Below are 17,702 nucleotides of genomic sequence, written 5' to 3'. Positions count from 1 at the left end.
TACCAAACAACGCAGAGCTTGTGCAACTGAACCCTAATTGTAGAGATTAGTAGAATGATAACTTTCACAAGGACAGTTCCATCTATTGCTTAGCACAAGTATTGCACAGTATTTTACTCATCTTCTTGTATAACAAAAAGTTATTTCGTCAAAATGTTAATTTACAAAATTAAACCCATGATCAGTGCTTTGTGACAAAACTTGCCCCAAATGTGCAGGTAGAATTGAATTTCGAATAATGAAATATAGGTAACTTGAATAGGACTTTTGGCAATCTTTGTGTAATATTTTCATATGATTTCTTACCAAAAATGAACGAAAATAGCATTAGGTGAACCGATGACAAATTTGGACCAAGCAAGGGCCTGTGCTAGGGGGACTATTCTCAGAACATCGACAACGTATGTCGACATATTTGTGATCGATAGAGGGCGCCTTTTTAGAAAACTCGTGGAGACAAGATCTGAACATTTCTATGGGCACACAATGTTTTATTGTCTTTTTCTGAGGACATATGCATTGAAAAATCAAATACAATTTTCTGGGGGTGTCGTGTTATAAAGGAGACGCATGTAGGAGCCAGCCATCAATGTAATTCGGGATGGAAACCAAATAGAAGGCCACTACAGTGTGTACCTGCATGGGAATGTTAATTTTCAGGGGAATTTTTTTTTCCACAGGGCAGGGGAAAATCGACAGGTTTTTTTCATCTCAGGGTAGGGTAGCTTCATATCTGCAGGAGAAATGGAATGACAAATATTGACAGAAATTTTTTCGAGGGCCGGGGAAATCGGCAAGATTTTTTCCGCCACAGGCCAGGGGAGCTTCAAAGATTGACAGTGGGGAAGGAAACAGGCAAAACTAAGTGGGGAGTGGGTAAATTGAAGTTTTAGTGCGGGAGGGTTAGTCGAAAAATTTTCAGTGGGAGGGCAAATTATGAACAGCTAATTAATTACCCTCATGACTTAAAATTAGTCAATTCACATTACTTGTCATGAAAAATATATCTTGTCGTAGTAAAGACCCCTTTAAAAGTGCATTGTTCGTTGGCTGCACCATAACATGTGTACTTTGCATTTTTGCGAAAAGTAATTTTTGTGTGAACCGACCACAATCCGGAGAACTGTCCCTAAAAAGGTGTTTAATTAATTAAATCAGGAAGTGTTCAATGTAGAAGAGTCTAATATAATTGCGAAATGTTCAATACAGTCAAACTGCATCAGAAACGGACATTTACCTCTCACATGTCTGGACATGGTCTGGTTGACGTTAGAAAAGGCCCAGTGACTGATTCTTTAACTGCGTTTGGTAAAAGGTGTCAAAATAATGTAACATTGAAGTTAGCATTTATTCTTCTCAAACCCTATTACCAACATGTACTCTGTGGTCATGAGTGTGTCTGTAGTGAACGGCCATGAGCAAGGCTGAGTATACATGCACTTGAATGGATTTAGGTCGTTGAAAAGTTGGCATTTACTGTCGTGCTCCTTGTAAGTTTTCCATTATTTTTGATGAAGCGCAGAAAACACAAACTTTTCATATTATTACAGTAAACACCTATTGCCTGGTCATGAGGGCTATAGCGCCCGTCTATTACCCCGAGGGGCCGTGCGTTACCAGAAACACATCGCTATTCCCCGAAGGTATCGTGACTAATCACATCGCTGCATGCATCACTGTGTCATCCATTCAAAATAGCACAGAATTATGCCAAACGGTATAGTCGGGAAAGAATCATCTTACCCGCAAATGCGATCATTCCAAAGATTTTTTGACAAATTCGAAAAGTCAAATAAGTGCGCTAGACCAGACGTCCACTTCTTGCATTTTACCAAAATATGATCTTGTTTAATGCAATAATGAAATTTGTCATATGGTGTGAAACTCACTCCTGAAAGCTTGCCATTTAAGGTTTATAATCAGCTGCATTTAGGGTTCTCGTGCACGAAAATGATAGGGCGTTATTTTGTTTGCTGCCATTTCACACTTTCCCTTCACGATAACAGCATTAAAAATACTAGAGCTCTCTCTGAGCGACACATGATGTAACTCTGTACGCCTGGGCTGTGTTTGGGTTTAATGTTCTCGTCAGGAGAACATCCACCGAGGGCGAGCTTCCGATGGCTGCTCTTGTACTTGGGGACCAAACGGCACAGCCTCGTTTTGGCTGAACTTGGTACAAATGTGATTGACGATTATGACGACAGGCGTAATAAATAGGACCGTCACGAAGGTAGCGCTACATTTTAATCATCGTTTACACATAACATTACCCAAAATACAAAATATTACGCTAAAAGACATTGTAGTATTTCTACAACTGTTTATAAACGAAGATTTCGATAATCCTCTAAAAACTATCATATCAGTGCAAGTTCAAAGATGAAAGAAGAATTCCCCTGTCTCGACTTGTATCCAGAGCAGTTTTTCATACAATTGCAACATGGTACGTAAATAGCCGAACAGAATAGAGTGCGCTCGGCATTTCCGATTATCGTTCTCATCATAAGAACGGTACGTCAACATACAATCCTGTATTAATAAGTACTAATTGTTCTGTAGTTCATTGACTCCTTATACCATGAAGGAGGTAACGCGAATCTGTCATGTCTGTTGACGCCCTCTAGCGACACCCGTCCAATTTCTGCCCAGCGTGTGTCGCGCAGCGGGATATGCTTTTTTCTAGGTGCTGAGCCAGAAAGCTGGGATCACCGGGAGTAGCGATTGTGCAAAGTTTGAGTCATTTTGCCAGAAAGTCTAAGGTCTTGCTACCTTCCTTACGTTGTTTTTGCAGGGCCAAGCCTGCCAACAGAGAGGAACCAACGTGTAAATCACAGTAAGCTTAAAAAGAGCATTTTCACTTTAAAGCAAATTTGGCACTCTGCTTTGACGACGCGTCCTCCCTATCACCGGGGCAAACATCGTAATGGCAGCAGGTATGGATTCAAAACTGAGGTCGTAAGGGAAGGTACCACTATCTGGCAGGATGTTGTTGATACCAAGGTCTTGCGGGGATATAAAACATGAAATATAAAGTACGTGGGAAGGAAAATTGTTAAGTATTGAATAGTGATAATTTTATAAAAGAGCAATATTTTTCTGCTTTTCAGAAATACGACACTATCAGACTATTGGCATTAGAGTTATATAAACGAGCTCTTCACTAAATATTTGCATCTCAATTAAAGTATTTTCGTTTGGACCATTTTTCTGTGACCTAGGGAAATATTAAGATTACAGCTTATAACTTTGTCTAAATCATTTCAGGGGAGAAATGGGTGGAGAAACTATCCTTTAATTTTTCAAGCACAAATGGTGACTATACAGGCAGCAGTTTTGGTGACGCTGCTCTTCTTTATTAAGGTTGAAAGTGCCTCGGGGAGAGATAGTCGGACTGTCAAATTTCTATAATTCTACCGCTTGTGTGGCTCATTTTAAAGCTCTTGGAGAAACAAAAACTTTCATCGGCCTAGTTTTCGAAATCCAAAATTTTCACCCCCCCCCCCCCCCCAATAGCGTTAGTGCAGGAATGGCGGCCATTTTGAATTTCAAGTATTTTGGGGTAATTTGTTTCGCTACTTCGATTACAGAATGGTCGAAAGTTATTATTCAGGGAAGTTTGAGTAAAAGTTTTCGAGGCGCATACTACCTTAATGCTACCTAATGTAGAAAGTCGTTACAAGGCTTAAAATTGAACGTCAGCTGTCATACGAATTTGTGTACCATGACCATCAGTCTTGCAACTAATTTGCATATCTCGGAGACGGAATATAATTCAAGTATCTGAATATTGTTTTTTGGCGAAAATAAGGTCATACGAATACGAACTTGTTACCTCCCAATGTGCAAAGTAAGTGACTACATTCCTTTATGAAAACTGAAAAATGGTGTCCTGTCATAAAGCAAGAGAAAGGAATATTTGAGGCCATACTTGTTGAACAGACAATAGTTTAAACTGTATTTTATTTTCGATAAGTGGTGATTTCCACAATAATTTACGACGGAAAATGTCGATATTTTCAAATTGAGACAAGCAAAGATTGTCTTCAAGACATTTTGCAGCAAAACAGAAAAGCATCCCTTTCACGCTTTCGTATTACGGTCTTTTCTTTTCCTTCGGTCCTCCCCTCAGGACCGTAGAAAAAAACAAAACAAAACAAAAACAAAACCGCAATACGATAGCGTAAATGACCGCTACATCAAATTTTAATAAGATTGCTGATTGAGCAAAGGTCAAAAGTAACAAGGTTGAAGTTATCTGTAGTCCCATTCTTCGTTGCTAGATTTGAGAAAGAATCCCTCCGGGGGAGGTAAATAAAAACCTCGATTCAAATATAAGGGCCTAGGAAGGGGTTTTGATGAATTGCACTTTTACAGTTACGCTGATCTAATGAATATTTATAAAGAGAAAATTAACTTTTGGAGGTGATATCTGATACATGCGTCATATTACTTTGTTTTTCTATCTACGACGGTTATGGTCATAGCTGTATCAAACTAACTTCCTTGACGCTTGTATCAAGGCATTTTCGTATATTACAACGTGTACAGTGTTTTCGTAGTACCTTAATTGACATCACATGCTAACAGTATACCTGGAATTCGGGGTGACGTCACATATTAGTTTGACGAACACCTTAGATCGTTTTGCCTGCTGTCCGTCTACATATATGGTGCCTATGATTTTAAAGGGGAAAGATGTGACATGATTCATATCAGTTTGCCAGGAATTTTTATGGAGATTTTACCAACAAAGGTGGATGTAAGTATGACACTTTGTATCGAATATTGTTATCATGATTATGACATTTATGGCGGTGTTTATCAGGAGTATGGCGGCCATATTGGAAAATCAGTCGATTTTCTACGGTCAATTCTAACGGCGTCATTAGGTAACATTGACGACATACAGCGCTCTCCCGCTCCCAAAGCTTTGTTTTCACAGTTCAGGAGCGATAATATAAAATGTATTCTATTTGAAGACACTTTTTCTGGTGGCCTTGAGCACTGCTATGGGATGTATATGATTTCAAAGACTGTTCATAACGGGGCGACTTTATTCATGCCACGCACACTGAACGGTTGAGACAACGATTATCGTGTATGTATAACTAAGTTGAGAGTGAAATGTCGAAAAATTTTGCCGAAAAGAGGAATACGGTATTTATACTCTTATGCTGTATTTAATCCATCAATATACTTGACCTATCACATAAATCAATGTGGAACCCATTCTTGGTTAAAAATCACTATTATGCTGGAGACATACCTTTCTTGATCGTCGAAGTAATACTTTGGTATGAGCTCTCATGTTTGCTAACAACATTTCATATGAAACCAATTTTAAATAGCAAATTGAGGCCGAAATCCTCACTAATGTTTATGTCTCCCATAAAACGCTAAAAATAGTGATGACATCCCCTTGTTGTTAGGAAACGCGCCTGTCAAGAGGTGACCTTAGATCACGTTTTGCCCTTTAACGCGTACCTGTCTGTAAATGACAATAATAAAACTCTAGATAGTTGCAAAGAATTTGTCTACCTAGGATCTCGCCTCCGTCTTTTGGACTTTGCCCATACTCCGTACATGGGCCCATTCGCTCGTATATGGGCGAACGCCAAAAGACAGAGGGGAAGAAACTGTTTTTCATCTAATCATGTCTGAAATACAAGCAATTGCGAAAGACTGTACTAAAGTGGGGCCGAGGTTGTTCATAATCAAACAGTACCAATGTTTCAAAGTGAGCAAAATTTACACAGTAACACAAAATACTCTGACGTTCAACAGATACTGAGCAGTTAATGTTTAATACAGAACAGTTACTGTTAACATTAATTTGAATTCTATGACTAGGTTCTAAGTACACTGCCCGTGTTCAGTGGCATTAAAGGCACATGAGCTGTAACTTTTGACATTATTTTCATGATTTTATATAAAACTTAGATCATAGAAATGTTCTTACTCAGAGATGTTTACTCAAGTATAATTATCCACTGAGTGGGACTGCGTGGGGAGACTTCAGTAAGACAAATGATAAACGGGTGCCGCACAGGAATACGGCCGCCTCCACGCAACTACATGATAAACAGCGTAAATGGTGCATGTACACATTTGAATCTTTACAAATACAACATGGTGCAACTCACTGAAAGGACGGGAAAGAAATTCACTCCACTTTGACAAAAAAATTCTCCGTTTTCCACATAATATGGTAAGATGTTGGAAATGGTGGGAAATTTAAAATGAATAAAAATCTGTTCAGTTTCTTGCCTATTCTGCCACAAGCAAATGTTGTTGGGGCATAGTTAATGACTATGTCGTAATGAATATCTGAGGAACTTGGAGGTACCTTAAGGTTGGACAAATTTCGCAGAGTTGCAGCTCCTTGGCCTTTAATGTACGTGACGTTAGCGTCCGTAATTGTTCTATATGACTGGATACAGCCTTATGTAGGAACGTACCTGACATGTCTTGGATATGGAACATTTGCGTTTTTGTCTATCCTCAAACTACAGATCTGTCAGGTCTGACAATGTTCAAAACTGTAAAATCCTACCAACTCCAAGATTCTAAAGTTAAACATTATTTGATACAGTTCCGCCAGTGTAGAATCAATATCAATATCAGACCACATGGATTGATAGGGAGAGAAATTACATGATGCAATCATATACTGACGCACCTGCAACAGGCCTGTAAATACAGTACTGAAATATCAGAAATTATTGACGATATTATAAGTCCGCTGACAACGCAGGTGTATTATACATACCCTGTCACAGAGACTGTGTACAGGCATGTCCTGTATGTAACAAGCTTATGGAGTTCTGCTGTCTGTTCACGCCTTATGGTTAAGTTTTGTTTTACCGAATGTAATGATCGCGTCAAGTAACACCTTTTAAGATTTCCTGCCGCGTGGATGAAAATTCTCTGTGTGGATTGACTTGCCACTTTCCTCCGCATAACTTAGAGGATTTGTCAATCATCCTCGTGTTTATGAATTCGTTTAAGATAAATGGCTGAATCACAGTTGGATCCACTACTAGTGTTATACATGACGTTGAGCGAACAGTTAAGCTCTGACGAAGAACAGAAAATAAGGAGCCTTCTAAGCCCTAAACCAATTCCAAAGCGTACACTTGAAAATTTGAAAACACTTCCAGAAGTCTTCAACTGTTTGCAAGAGTCTGGCCATATCTCGGAAACAAATCTTGAACTTTTGAAAGAGCTTTTAGAGAAAATCCGTCGAAATCCTCTGAACAGTTTGGTGGAAGAGTGCGAAGAGAAGCTACGCGAATGTGAGTAATTAACCATATTTGCGGTTTATACATTAGTTAGTGACAAAGTACACATGTTTAGGCGAGAAAATGTAAATGTATTTGCTTGAAAGTCGGTAACAGTATCATTTCGGTAAAAAATGCAGTGAAGTAGATATTCAACAAAGTGTGCTAACAACTTTGATAGAGAATTAATGCATAAATATGGTTTACAAAGAAAGGTTTGCTTTATTTTTATTACTTGATACTTCCTGTCTTTGTTCTTTCTTCCTCCATTAATGCATCTATTAAACTGTTTATTTATCAAGCTCTTAAACAAGCTGAAGGCGGACCCGGTTATAGCCGACAGAAAGATCCCACTCATCATTACCCACCACCCGATCCACTCAAGGTACTGACAGTAATCCATTTGAAAGATATTATCAAGTACATACAGATAGTAAACCTTCTCAAAGAGATGAAAGAAGCGGCTACGTTATACTAAAATTAATTACTGTGCGTCAATTTGCTTTTATGAAAACAATTAAATATTAAGTTAAGAACTACTAGGAATATCTTCCTCTAACCATCGTGTACACTCAATTCTTGTGTTCAAAGATTAATCCACGTAGTTTACATCATTTAAAGTTTATATCAGCAACGTAACCGCCGTCATATGACAAGTTAATGTAAATCAAAATGGACTTGTACATTACTTTTATTTGCTTTCGCAAAATGCATGAATAATTCTTAATGTCAGGACTTCTATTTTACCACCCATTTTGCAACCATATTATCTTTTAGAATAAAAACAACCGACATGAAGATGATGAAGTTCGTGAAGTTGGTACATATGAGACACCAGACCATGGCGCAGGACACGCTGAGGACCCGTCGGACGGCCTTGGCAGCCTTGAGAGTATTAATACCGGACTGAGGGGTCTTTCATCCATGACTAGCAGGCCAAAGAATTCCCGAGATTTAGCTGGCAGTCAGCTCTTAGTATGAATGACTTACTCGTAATCCATTGAATTACATGTTTGTAATTATCACTGACCAACTTTTCTTTCGCGACAGCCATATAATACGGATGCGACTGACATAACGGGGAAAATGAATTAAAATTGCTTCTGTGGCACTTTCTGAATTGTAATATCTACAATACTTATACTCAATATGTACATATCGACGTGTATAAGTATATGGCTCGTAAATGTTTCAATACAATGCCTTGTCTCCGCAGAATTACCGAGATACTTTTCTGTCTGCTACTGCGAAGGGCGAAGTACATTCTCTCGATCCTCTTCTTCAGACAGGCTTAGATATCAACTGCTGTGATGAGGTAATTATGGCTTGAGCGAATGTCATTCTGTGAAAGACTTTGAACATACTCAAAATTATTAATCCTAATCATTCTCATTCAAATATTATGTCTTTTCGAAAGGAACCGCCAACACGTACATTAAGTTGTAAATGCCATGACGTGTGCGTAGTTCTCCAGTATCCGTAATTAAAGGTATACTGCCACCTGTTGCAATGTTTCCACAATTACCATGGAAAGAGAAAATCTAAGCAATCACAGATTTTAAGCGGGTGGCGCTTTTTTAGAAACAGCGCCCTCACATGACATTTTGAATACCAAGAAACGCCCCTTTGACTATATTTGGGCATATTTAGATTACAGGTGACTGTATACCTTTACGTAGACTATCGTAGTAGCAGTAACAGTATTGTGTATTTATTTTCTATGTGTATATCACCGTGATGATTCAAAGGACGGCAACACAGCGTTGATGCTCGCTGCAAATCATGGTCATATTAAATGTGTGAACTTCTTACTGGAACACAACGCGGAAGTTGAGCGTAGAAACAAGGTAGGGCCGTCTTGATAGATGTCAGGTCATAATTGCTAACAAAAAAATTGTACAGAACATTTCTGTGGTTTGTTACATCAGATATCTGTAAATTATATTTATCCGTTTCTCAGAATCCTTCAAAACTAAATGGGATATACGGTGGTTTCAATTGGGTTCGAACATCACAACGTACGGTACCTATAGTCATCTAGCGGAGAAGCCACATACAAAACCGCTCGGCCACATCTCCACTCTAAAAAGATTGGTTCAATAACCGAGCTTACAGTTGTTACAAGTTTTCTAACTGCGACCCCTCCACACGTTGTACACTTCATGAAGCACTCACGCTCGCACATCGCAAAAAAAAATTAAGCAATGAATATATCGCTTAAACTGGGCGAAAGACAGATAGCCTCGGAGACAACTCTGTCCACCAGCAGAGCTATCAACCCAGAGTATAGAAGGATGTTTGATTACATGGTTCGATGGATTGGAGAGAGAGAGAGAGAGAGAGAGAGAGAGAGAGAGAGAGAGAGAGATTCTCTTTTACTCATTGTTTCTTTAATCAACAGACGGATGAAACGTGCCTCCACCTGGCGATTAGGTCTGGTCATGCTGAAATCGCTACAACGTTTTTGAACTTGAAGGGTCAGAAAATCATGAGAGATAATGTAAGTACATTTTAAGGTCTAGGTAAAAATATGGTTTTGTTACGGTTACCCGACCTGTCCTAATTTTACCCACCCATCCTAAACATTTACAGCCACACGTAAAGGCAGAAAATACAAAAAAATCACTAGACAGTAAAAAAAGTGAAAAATACACAGCCGCAAGAACTTCAGTGATATTTACTTATTGTTGCTCATAACAAATTCATGATGGTAACTGGCGATTTTCCATCTATTTCCATAAGCAAATACTACCATAACGACGAGAAAACTGTGGCCGGTTTCTGGGTGCTATTAATATACAAGAGGACTTTGAGTTTAAACTAGGGTAGGGAATTATAAACAACCTTGTCGAAAACTCTCTAAAAGTGAGGAAGGGGCTTGAGCAGGGGTTATTAATATCCATACGAATTCTGTGTTGATGAGAACAAATGCCGTGTGCTCATTCTTGATTACATGAAGTTGACCAAGTTAACATGAATGAATCAGAATTTCCTCTGTCATAAAGTTGGATTGTATTCAATGATCCGCAGTTCAGTTTGATGTTGAAGAATTTTGATGAGTCAGTACAGTTTCGATGGTATTGGATGATTCAAACATACTCTAGTCTTTGTGTTGTGTTGTGTTGTGTTGTGTTGTGTTGTGTTGTGTTGCGTTGCGTTGCGTTGGGTTGTGTAGTTATAGAACAACACTATCCAAAATGAAGTCGTGGGATGAAGGAACTTCTAACCGCTGCAATGTTTTGAACAGCTGCAAGACTTTAAAATTGATAAAAAATGACAAAACAAACATTTCGACTTATCCATCCTATTTATGATATTCATGAACATAACAGAACCACGCAATAATTTTTGCTTGATCTAATTAAATTTAGTCACGCGTTTCTTGCACACTGAATTTCTTGGACTTGACGTATTGCCTGATGTTCCCATAATATCTTAATTAAATTTGTAGGTTAGAATACCTTAGTTTATCGACCAAAACGTATAGAATGTAATCAGATTTTGTGAATGTAGACTGTGGCTACAATGATCTGACTTTTAACGTGTAAAATACCAATTTGTTTTAACTGTTTGTTGACAGGAATTCCAAGCACTCCTCATCCTGGCTGTGGAAGGAGATCATTCCGAAGGCTTTGATATTTTGCTGAACATTGACACTGGAACAGACAATCAAGTAATAAAGGTAACTTGGAAAAAAGTGAATCCAAAATTATTAGTAGAAAAGTTAGTAGTAGAAACTTTAGTGTTAGAAAGATTGATTGACACGATCTAATACATTCAATTATCTCTTATCTATTGAACTTACCATCGCAAGATTTATTATGTGAAATTAAAATATTTTCTAGAATAAAGCATGACTTGTTAAGTATATCTCAATTATAACTGATTATTTCGTCAAAATATACCATTATCTTTTACAGGATTATGATCAAGCTTTCTTTATGGCAGCGAAATTGGGATCGCTTCAATGTTTATCTGCAATGCTGGAATCAGAAAGGGTCAACAGCAATGCTCAGAATGAGGTACTGAGTTAAATTGTGTTCTCTATCAGTTTTTAAACCGCCGTTTCTGTCTTATCGAAGGCAAAATATTCAACGTGTAAATACAGGGTGACCTGTTTACATTTGGGTTCTAGTTTGCACAAGAATTCACTTATTGACAATATACCTATGCAGTCTTCAAATGTACAGACTGAATACTGCGTATGTCAATATGCTTTGAGAGTAGAACAAGAAACTGTAGTGGACTTTAAGAACAAAATCACGAAATAATCAAAAGATACATCCACCGACCTAGTCCATCGTTTTTTAGTCGTACAATTCGATTATTGAAAGATGTCCTTGCAATATCAGAATATCACTGCTGTAAATAAAATCTACAGAGAGAAATAAAGTGAAGGGAGTTGAAGGATGAGCAACCTAGGTTGTATGTTCTGATTTTCAGGAAAATTAAAATAGGATGCAACAATATTTAACAGCCTTATTTTGACATCCGTATTGTGAGAGATAAGAATGGATTCTCATTTTCCAGAATGGTGACACGGTGTTACACATCGCCACAAGACACGGTCAGTCCGCAGCGGTCAAACTTTTGTTGGGCAGTGACGTCGACAGAAATTCTTTTACGGAGGTATGTACTGAACACTCTTTGGTGCATGAACCGGTGAGTTTTATGACCAATACTAAGCTTCGTAGACAATGTTCGACATCAAATCAACTGCAGCTATATAAGAAATATATCATGTGCTGCGGAACACAAATTTAGCATTTTCGTTATTTTCATATTGACAGATTTCTGTTTCAAGAAACATGGTTAGACCACTGAACAGAGAACAAACTGATATTATTTAGTTTTTCCCACTACAAAGTGAAGGGTGCTTGACATCAAATAATTAGCCCTTTGTTTTCTTCTTTACGATTTATATTTCTCAAAACAGTTGACATTTCGCTTGCGCCATGAAGTTTAAAGTCGTCCCTTGTGTTTCTTTTATTTCAGGACAACAAAACTGCTTTGTGTCTGGCACTCAGCCTTCACCAGGTAATGCGTAATTCATTGATCATACGAATGGCAAGCACTTTAATGAATAGACCTTCCTAATTCACTTGATTGTTTCAATAAATGAATATAGTACAGTACATTTGTAACAGCAATAAATAATTGCTGTGTTGTTTACAGCGCAGCAAAATGTTGCGATGACGTAAACATTATGGAGAGTAAAATGTACCGTCATGAATATTACATACCTTACATCACTAAGTCGACTCAATTTAGAAATCAGTACATTTTTCTATTTCATTCCAGAGTTGTGATCCTTCAAGCTCTAACGAGAATCTCAAAATTATTTGTTATCTTTTAACAATCTGGTTGCTATGTTACGTCCAACGCAAAGGTAAATATGAAAGACTGACGTTAGTATTTCACTATTATAGTAAATGATATTTGGAAACCTGTAAGGATACAAATTAGTTCCGATGGTTTAATTCGGGATATCATTTAGTTCCGCCTTGGGGAAAGATATCAAGGCTTTCAAAATTTAACAATTCTGTTCCGATGTACTCTTGTTGGCGGTCATTTTAAAGCTCTTTGTGTGAGAAAAGTTTTACCAATCATAGTTTTACGAATTTTTTTTTCGCCATAGAGTTAACACAGGGATTGCGGACATTTTGAATTTCAATTTGAAATATCGGGAAGTCTTAGGTAATTTGTCGCTCTAGTACCAAATTTTGAATGGTAAACCCTGATTTTTATTCTTGATCTGGTGAGAGAACGGTCAAAAATTTCATTATAGAGGAATGTTTGAGCGAAGGTTAGGCGCATACTACCGAAATAGTGGTAGTCAGTAGCATTTGCACTTGGAGCACCAGAGGTTTCGAAGGTGACTGTTATGAGTTCAAAAACCATGGCAACTAAGTTCCGCCATGACGACGATAATGATGATCATGATCATGATCATCACTGGGGAATCCCATGAATGTGTCAGTCATGGTGTTCGGTAGATAAGACGTTTTGTTTCGTCTTAAAGAAGTTGCTAAGACTCACGTGATAGAAAGCCTCATTCTAGGTAACATGAGTTTCAGACGGCGGGACGTCAAAAAAGAGATGTTTAAAATCTCAAAGAGTTTGTGTTTGATAAACACAAAAAATATTAACCCCATGCATTCAGACACCTGGTTGAGTCAAAGTGCCAAAGTAATATCATTTATCGCCATAAAACTGAGCTTTCCAATTACAATTGCTTTCACAGGAGATTTACACACGATCAACATTAGTCATTGTTTTAGCAAGTCTAAGCAAGATAAATGTATCACCGTTAAAGGTTCGGTCACTGAGTTATACCTTAATAACAACAGTCTTACAAAGTTGCAGGAAGATTTTGACACTGTGCCAAATTTAACGTCTCTTATCGCCTCTAATAATGTATTGAGAAATTTGCCGTTTTCCCTGGGTCATGTCCACAGTATCAAGGTTCCTGGCAACCCGATTACTAATGTCCCACAAGAAATATTGGCCGACCCAAAATCACTAAAAGCGTACCTTGAGCAGTTAAAGGACTGGAAGGAGATTCCAAACAAAAGTATTTGCGTAGAAATTATTGGGACAGAAACTGGGGCAAATGATGCTCTCAGACAAATTTTGCACGGTATGATCGTCGGTAAGCGAAAGGATCGTGTACATCTACACGTCAACCAGACTCCTCTTACAAAACATGGCGCAGAATTGAAAGATGTGAATAGTGAGAGTTTAGAGGTTAGATCTTTATTTTTTGCCGAGAAAAAACTCTATGTAGTGACTTTCGATCTTGACAAATTCACGGTATCGCCACAACCGCCTCTATTCAACTCAGTTGATGAACGTGGTCGCCTAATCCGTTGGCTCAACACTATCCAATCGCGTGCGCCAAAGTCTCGCGTTATTTTGGTTGGGACCTTCAATGAGAATTTCAGAAGGAATTACGAGAATCACGAGCCACTACATCAGGTAAAATATATGATTCTCGCGTGTCGTCAAAAACACAAAGAAATTAACGGTTTGTCGAACTTTCTGTACTGCTGTCTATGTCACCCCATTCAAAACATGAGTAAAATGGTAATTTCTCGAAGAATATCGCTGAGATTTGTCGTGATGACGTCGATCCGATAAACGTTGCGACCGACAACATTCCGGAGTTGCCGCACATTGTAGGTTACTGCGAGATTCCCAGCAAATCATACAATGAGAAGAATAAGAAACATGCGAGTCGTGACATAGTGAAGCTAATTAAACAGACGATATCAAACAATGTATATAGTTTGATTAAGTTGAGACCAATGTTGCCCGAAGATTGGAATTCGCTGAGAAAGGAACTCGAAAAAAAAGAAGGAAGAACGACCGATATTGTCACATTCTGAGTTCTGCCATCTTGCAATGAATGTCGGAATCAAAGATGACAAAGTTTCAGACGTTCTCGAATATCTTACCAATGAGGGCGCTGTAATTCCAAGCCAAATTTCCACAAGCGAAAATGCTGACTCGGACGAGTTTGTCTGTATTAATCCGGACTACTTGCTTCATTTGTTGTCGTTACTTTACAGTGAGGTTGACGAGAAGGGTTTCTTGGCGTTTGAACTACTGCAGGACATCTGGCACCGTGAAAACTTTGATAAGTCATATTACAGGAAGATAATTTCTTTGTACATTAGGGCTGAACTATGTTTACCCCGGATGGAGACGCCTGTTGAGATCGAAAGTATCTCAAACCTCATTTTTATCCACAAATTAAGTAACCGTCAACCAAACCACCGTCAGTGGGCGAGACTTCTAAAGTCAGATGAAAAGATCATGAGTTATTTATACCAGTGCGGTTTTGCGTCAGACAGACTGTTTAATGATGTTCTCGCGGATATCGATCAGCGTCGTGGTCAGCTCAAGGAAAACACATTGCATTTACTTCGACAGAATATCGTTTATGATACAGCAGAGTCTGTTGTAAGTTGTGATAAGCACAAAGACCTGAAACTCTCACACGAAGAATACGTACATTCTGTACGAATTAAGGTTTTTTCATATGTCTGTAGCGTTCTTGTCACAGTTAAAGGTCAATACCCTTGCTGTATTTTGAATGAATTTAATCGCATGATCCAGCGATTGCTACAGAAACCGGGATATGGTGGCGTAGTTGCGCATTATCAAGAAGCATGTCCTAAATGTGTTCTTACGAGTAATCCAAATCCGGGAGTATTATGCGAAAGATCATACCAATGTTCGCAAATCTTTGAACACACTTTCGAATCTTGGTCTCACGTGGTCAATCCTGTACTTAAAAAAGATCGCCGAGCCTCGTATCATCCTCCTCCGACCAACGCTTTAAACGAATACCCACGACTTTTTATCGTTTTAACTTCGAGTTCACGCCGAAAACAAGACCACGTCTTGCACTTCTTGTGTGAGTGCCCCAACAGCTACCACTTTCTTGACCATCCGGGTTATAAGTCACTGGACAACACTGTCAAGTTGAATGAGAAATTCAAAAGTTATGAGACAAATGTACGGCAATTTCTTCGGGGGTTGAGTGACTCGGGAGAGGTTGAAAAGTCAGTGACAACGGAAGGCATAGGCAATCTTGCAAGATCACGGCCAAACCTCAATACTTTCGAATTCACACAACTGTTCGAAGACAGCAAAGGGATGATTCAGTTCCCCCATCTACACCGAGTCGTCCAAGGCGACCATGTGATGTACCTCTGCAAAGAACATGCATCACTTTTCCAAAAATCAGTGGTTTAGTGTTTTAGGCACCGTGCAGCAGTAGTTAGGGTACCGGTCTCACTATAAGGGGGGGGGGGGGGGGGGGTGAGTTCAAGACCCGGTAGGTCCAGAATAACGGATTCACTGTCGGAGGACGGGGAGTTGGAAAATCTAGCACGGTGTTGTGCCCCTGAGCAAGGCACTTTACTCCCCAGTGCTCCATATTTAGGTAGTTGGTTATGGGTACCTCATCCTGTAATAGGAAATCGCCTGCTTGATGATTAAAACAAAATAACAATTATGAAAAAAACAAACATGTACTTCATGAATTCTTACGGTGAATTCATAATCATACAGAGCCATAGCGGAGTAGTTCAAAATTAACCCCACAATATCTACACGTTTTCAAAACACCATGGTTTTCCATTATAATCAAACATCAGATTACAATGTAGCAAAGGTCCAAGGATTAACGTGAGGAGAATACTGTTTCAAACAGTCCAGTAATCGGACATTTGTGATAGAAATTGGTATCATTGTCATCGTCTTCCTGTAACAATTTGTCTTTCAGTGTCAGCTGCATAATTTCACTCCGTACTCACATGTTTTGGATTGAGGATTCTTTACTCTCTGTTAAGTACCGAATGTTTAAATGTATATTTTTTGTAAAAAATGTAAAATCTTCTTTTTTTTCCTCATGTTGACGTGACGTAAAGGTGTTATGAGGTCAAAGGTCAAACAATTTCACCTAAAGTTATTGTACTCAGCATCATCTGATACAGCAATTTACCGCACAACGAAAGTCTTTATATTACAGACGTAGGGGTATAATAATAGTGATTATAACCTTCTTTGTTCAAGAAACTTAAAATTCGTGATGTGTATACATTTACTGCATGGTACTTCGTTGTGCGAAAATATTCCAGAAGACATCAAATTTATTTCAACAAGAGATATAGATTTCAACGAAAACTCGACAAATTATCTGTTATATTTGTAACTTTGTTTTTAATTGGATGGTGAAGTAATGTCGATTTAATCTACAAATGAAATCTCATCTGCTTTTCTTCTTATATTGGACACTTGCTTTTATGAGTAATTTGCAATATTGCAACATTCAGCTGTACATCACCTACCACTTTTGAGAAATTTGAAAATATCAAAATCCAATTATCCCAAATGAGTTTCAATCGTGTTGTTATAAGTTGAACGTTTTTGAATGCGTTTTAATGTAAGTTAAGTAGTGAAATAGTATTCAGGGTGATTCTCAACAATACTAACTTTCAAGTTGAAGAAAGACACCGATGATGTAATATATCAATGAATGTGCACGTCACGTGACCCAGGTGATCCGTTCCAGGACCGTTCCTTGACTTCCAAAAGTGCATATGGCCTTCTCTATAATTCCTATGTCGAGTGGAATAAAATATTATCAGACATTGTTAATTTATTTGGATCCACTATAACAGATTTAAAACTGCAATGTAATTATCTTGTTTTAACAGTCAATAATTAAGGAAGATCTGGTGAATCGAGTCGGTATTTTTTGTCAATATCGCCATATACAAGGATATTTTTCATGTTGTTTTGCATTGTTGTCAGACGTATATACCTAGTGCATCTACGCTAACCCGAAGCACTGCACAATGAAACGTATAAATTAGAGATAAAATATTCAATATAATGAAAACTGCA

General features: G+C 38.3%; 1 protein-coding gene and 1 long non-coding RNA gene across 2 annotated transcripts in view; both read left to right on the top strand.

Moving 5' to 3' along the window:
• Positions 1 to 17,702, top strand: part of LOC139127628 (uncharacterized) — a 63,911-nt gene that overhangs the window by 32,053 nt on the left and 14,156 nt on the right. The window lies entirely within an intron of this gene.
• LOC139127667 (uncharacterized) lies at positions 8,506 to 9,778 on the top strand. The gene is made up of 3 exons (XR_011551073.1): positions 8,506 to 8,598; positions 9,032 to 9,130; positions 9,685 to 9,778. It is a non-coding gene; the product is annotated as an uncharacterized lncRNA (long non-coding RNA).

This window comes from Ptychodera flava, unplaced genomic scaffold (genome assembly GCF_041260155.1).
Source record: "Ptychodera flava strain L36383 unplaced genomic scaffold, AS_Pfla_20210202 Scaffold_34__1_contigs__length_2629520_pilon, whole genome shotgun sequence".
Taxonomy (NCBI): domain Eukaryota; kingdom Metazoa; phylum Hemichordata; class Enteropneusta; family Ptychoderidae; genus Ptychodera; species Ptychodera flava.
The sequence above is the reverse complement of the archived record's forward strand: the minus strand, read 5'-3'. Positions and strand labels throughout refer to the sequence as shown.